Source organism: Primulina tabacum, chromosome 12 (genome assembly GCF_025594145.1).
Source record: "Primulina tabacum isolate GXHZ01 chromosome 12, ASM2559414v2, whole genome shotgun sequence".
Lineage (NCBI taxonomy): Eukaryota > Viridiplantae > Streptophyta > Magnoliopsida > Lamiales > Gesneriaceae > Primulina > Primulina tabacum.
This window is the reverse complement of record NC_134561.1, coordinates 177,942-183,284: the sequence shown is the minus strand read 5'-3', so window position 1 is coordinate 183,284 and position 5,343 is coordinate 177,942.

Sequence of the window (5,343 nt, the reverse complement as noted above, 5' to 3'; positions counted from 1 at the left end):
CTAATAGTTTAGGGTTTAGGTTTTTGTTTTTGGGTTTTGGGTTGAGGGTTTTAGGGTATCTGGTCTTTGGTTTAGAGTTTAGTTTTTTTTTTTTTTTGAAAAACCACTGCCAGTGTGGCGGGATTTGGCGGATCCCTACCTTTAAATAAATAAAGCAAAAACAAGTGTCAACCATACAATGAAAATAAAACCTAATGAGGAGCGGACTAGACCAAGACTCCTCATAAGGCTAAATATAAATGAATTCAAATATAAAGAAATCAAAGTAAACAGATAATAATAGGATCTCTCTATGCAAATAACACCAAGGCCCTCATATCGGAACAGAGCATATGACCATACTGTGAGCATCTTCAGAAGCCAGTGAAAGCATTGGACTACCCAGAGTCTTGGAGGAAGAAGTGTTCAAAGTCAAAGTAGATTAATACAAGGAGGACGTCTGTGCTTGCTAGGGCTCCCTGAAAAATTGATGGTGAAAGTGGCTAGGCAAAAGGACAGATAGCCAGCGCCCGAGCCTCCAATACTCATGAGTACCAGTAACTGACTCACCTATACCCCAAAGATGTGATCTTGGACATCTGATTCTGCATAGGTGGCATATCTAGTTTCCTCACAGGATGCGTCAGGCGTCTGAGGCTCGCCAGAATGAGACACACAATATAAGTAGCGGAAGAGTGTCTCAGGCATCAAAATTCCACCCAAAGGCAGCGACTGAGAAACATAAACCGAGATGCCAAATGTCAAACTCTGCCTGTAACGCCCCGAAAATTTAAAGGTCCACGCGAACCACATGCATATGATTTATTAAATTCTCTTGTATTTTAATTAATTGTTTTAATTGCATTAAATTAATTATGATGTGCATGTTTACATGTTTAAAATATATTTTTCTACATGGTTGCATTAAAATGTATTTTTAAAAGGTTATTCGAGTTGCGATCGAGGAACGGAGACCGAGGGCTGAAAAATAGAAAAATGTTTTTATTGGTTAATTGTTTTTAATTATTTAAATTAAGGGCGATGCTTTTTATTACTTTTGAAAATATGGAGTTTTTAGGCGATTTTATACGCCGGGACGTAAATTTTATCGGTGTTGGTTTTTCATCAAAAACACGAACTTTTGACAACCCGGCTAGTAAATTCACAAACTTATTTTAGTAAAACTATTTTAATATTTTAATTAAATCCTAATTAAGACTAATGGGCCTAAACTTATGCTTAATGGGCTTAAGCTTAATTAAGAAGATAATTAACTATTTAATATGTTAAACACTCCTATGACCCTACAATTCTTCTCGCCACTTTTCTGAAATCTATACCTAGATTACACGGCACACACATGCTTAGAAATTGAGGCAAACTTTCGAGAATTGCAAGGGAAATTCTTAGCCAAGGTTCTTGCTCCGTTCTTCGTCATCGTCAACGGTTTTTCGTGCGTAAATTACGCAAAGGCACGCCATATTCTCCTTTTACTCATCATCACACCATATTATTTATTTTTGTTGAAATTGCATGAAAATAAATTGCACCTTTGAAGATTTTCGCATATACACCTTATATGATTTTTAAAACATGTTTTTTATTTCCAAAATCATGTTTTATATGTGTTAAAGGGGCTGCCATAATCGCCATGATTAGGGGATGTTTAAGGGTGTGTTAACACATGCTTAAGGGTCTAGAACGCACACACGAACACAGGAAAAACGAAACAAACAAGCTGGAACCCATTTGAGCATTAACGTAGGTGGTGGGGCTCGGTTGAGAGAAAGGTGATGCATGGGGGCAGGTGGCTCGACCAGGTCTGGTGTTTGGGTCATAGGGGTCATGGTTAGGTCCTAGGAAGGGTCCTAGGAGGGCTAGGGCTCGAGCCATGGGCTGGGGAAGAGTCCACGTGTAGAGGGACTCTCCCCCAAGCATGCTCGCGGCTGGTGTGCTTCGGGAGAGGGTGCAGCTAGTCTAGGGGCTGGCCGAGTTTGTCAAGTAGGGTCCAGGGTAGAGGGGTAAGGTTCGGAACATGGTCTGGTGTGGCTGGGTTCGATGAGGGCTCGTGGAACTGGAAGAACAAACCTGCGCGCAGCCTTGCTTCTTCCTGCAGCAGGCTTGCAGCGCTTCGTACGTGGGTTCAAGGACTTGGGTTGGTCTGGGCTTTGTCTAGGCGTAGTCCAGGGAGGGTTAGGTTCATGAGAGGTCGAGTGGTTCGCAGCTGGTAGTGTCCTAGAGGGAGGAGGAGTCCTATTGTTCAAGGGAAGGCTCACACACACGCACAGATTTTGGCTGAGATTCCAACAAGTTTTTGGTCGGGCCAGGGCTGGTTTTACGGGCTGGGCTTGCACAGTAGGGTCCCTAGATGGGTTGGCTAGGTTTTGGTTCAAGGTGGCTCGGGCGTGGCTCGAGTAAATTGGGAGATGGCTCGGTGGGTTCGTTAGGGTGTCAATTTCGAAAATTATAAGGCTAAAATTGATTCCATGGGTCCACGGGGGTGGCTCATGACTTGGATGGGTAGAATAAATCTTAAAAATATTGTGTTTAAAATTTGGGATCAAAATAACGAGTTTTGGATTTATTCGAGATTTAATCGCCGCACGAAACGCTAATTAACGAGTTAATTGAAAAGCCTAGTTTTATGCCTTAGAAAATTATGAAAAATTAGGTTTAAGCTTAAATAATTATTATGAGTCTAATATTTTAATTTGGGTATTTTATATTGTTTGGTTTAATTCGGGATTAAAACGCATTAATACGTCACATTTAAAGATTAATTTAAAAGTCATCGAATTAAGCTAAATAAAAAAATGAGAAAATTCATGTAGGCTTAAATAATTATTTGGGACAAATTAGAGTCAATGAAATTAAGAAAAATTCAAAAACGTGAAATTTTACGTCCAGGGGTAAAACAGTTTTTTTACACCTAAAAATTAGTAAACGTCATGACAGTGCCTTATTTGCTGTTTTATATGCCCAAGCTGGCTCACTGGTCCCCGCCCTCGGCCCTGACCTCATCAGTACCTACAACAATCAAGTCTAGTGAGCCTAAAGACTCAGCATGCATATATCGCATCTAACGAGTAAAAATCTGAATTAAAAATATGCATGAGTTAACATATCCTGTCCTGAGGCATACTGAAAATAATCTGTACTGAGCAATTATAATACGTGCATAATTGAACTGGAAATCACTGTAAAAATATTTGCTCCTTGGAGCCTGTACTGAAATATCTGGTAAAATTTTCTGTTGAGATTATGTTTTACGCCTGTGGCCACTGCACTAAGCTGAACTGATCGGTAACTGGCTACCGGGGAGGCTGAAACTGAACTGAGCTGGCCGGTCACTGGCGACCGGGTGGTACCATACTGAACTGATCGGTCAATGGCGACCGTATAAAAATAACACTCCCACATAGTGAATGAACCACAAGCCATATCGCATAAATCTCAAAAATAATCATTTTCTGTTTAATGCAAGTAAAATAATTAACTGGCGTAATGAAAATTCCTGTAATTTTACCAACTGGATTGGATTGGTTCGTTCCCAGGCTCGCTGCAACCTAACTGTGCCATGAAAAATATGCAATAGTTTAAACATGACCAACTATGCAATTTACGTTCAAAAGATGCGACTATGACGCCTAATGACTTCGCATTTAATCATGACTCCGAGCCAACCTGAACCGACACCGAACCGACGTATAGTCATGATTAAAATACGCTGAAAAATCATAAAATAATGCTCCTAAAATGATAGGGTCGAAATCTAGGTGGAATGGAGGCCAAAACACGAAACGCTCTTTCGAGAGTCAATTTGGCACATTGCACCGTAAATTCTCGTACGACCTCAAAGATGATCCAAATGACAAACGGTTGAAAACATGACATTCCTAACTCAATGAGGCACTGTCCAGTCCAAGGCCATGGGCTAAAAGCCAACCAAGAACTCGAACGAGCCTCTGAACCGACACAGCAACTTGCTGTAATTTCCAGCAGCTGCGACCTAGCTTGCATCGCGTCGTTTGCGAGACTTTTGGCCATTGGGGCTTGAACCACCGACCAAAGCCTCTCCACAACGTCCCAAGGAATGATTTGAAACATGGCTAAGGGCCCTAGGCCAGCCACAATTCGCCTCATTCCAGCAACCACCCGAAAGTTCTCACCGAAGGCCCTCATGCGTGCGTGTGTAGTGTTTATGCTATGTTCGATGTCTTGCATCGTTCCAGTGGCCAGTTGATTGACCATGGCACGATCTAGACATCTAGGAGCATGATATGAACCGTGGCTAAGGGCCATAGGCCAACCAAGATCCACACCAAGCCAACCAACTCGAAGTACATGTGCTGTCAAAACCAAAGGGGCCGAGAGGGGAGGGGGCTGTTTTCACGTTTTGATTAAAAACCGAGGGGCCATGGACCAAGCCACCAAAAGGGCAACTTAGTCACGTCTTAGAAATGCTAGAGAAGTGATCCAACCATGGCTATAGGCCCTTGGGGCAGCCAAGATCAGATCCTTCCTCCATGACAACAAACTGAATTTTTCGAACAACATTTCTGCACCTATGGGGACTTGCTGTCATTCTGAATTTCCAGCAAGCATGGGGCTGGTTTGAATGGACCAACATGGTCCTAATGCATCCTACTACATGTATACAAGCCGCCTTGGGAGCCTGGGGTCGATCCAATACCTGAAACCATCAAAACTCAGAAAAACGTGAAGCTTGTCAAGGGAAGTCGAAAATTCTGCATGTGTGTTCCAAAAATATTTTGACATGGATCTCGATTTTTGCTTGCTACAACATGATCATGTACTGAAAAATAAATGATAATATGACTTGATTGAGGTTTGAAAGAAATCTAGACATGCCTGGTTTTGGGTTTAGGGTTTAGGGTTTTTTTTTTTTTTTTTTTAATAAAACACCGCCGAAAGCGGGGGGGTTAGGCGGACCCCTACCTGTATATATAAACACAAAAGAAATACAAGATAAGGCCTAAAGAGAGGGCAGGTATACCAAGACCTCTCTAAAAGCGAGTCTGACAACACATAAAACATAAAGACATAAAACCTAGGGTGGCAAATACACGTGCCAAAATCTAATCCCTAGGAAAAGCGCATAATAAAATGAACATATAAGAGCAGCGCTAAATACATCAAAACAAATCGAAACATGTCTAAACTGTAAAGATCCGACTCAGATGTAGGTGCAAAAGACAACCAATTGTACCCATCTCTGAGCCGTCTGTCGCTGTAAGTCCAACATGAAAATGGCGTCCTAGTCCGAGATCGGTCGCAATCCAGCTGAAGTAAGAGAAACTTCAAATCCCCAGAAGAAGGTGAAAACGTATGGAGCTCATAACG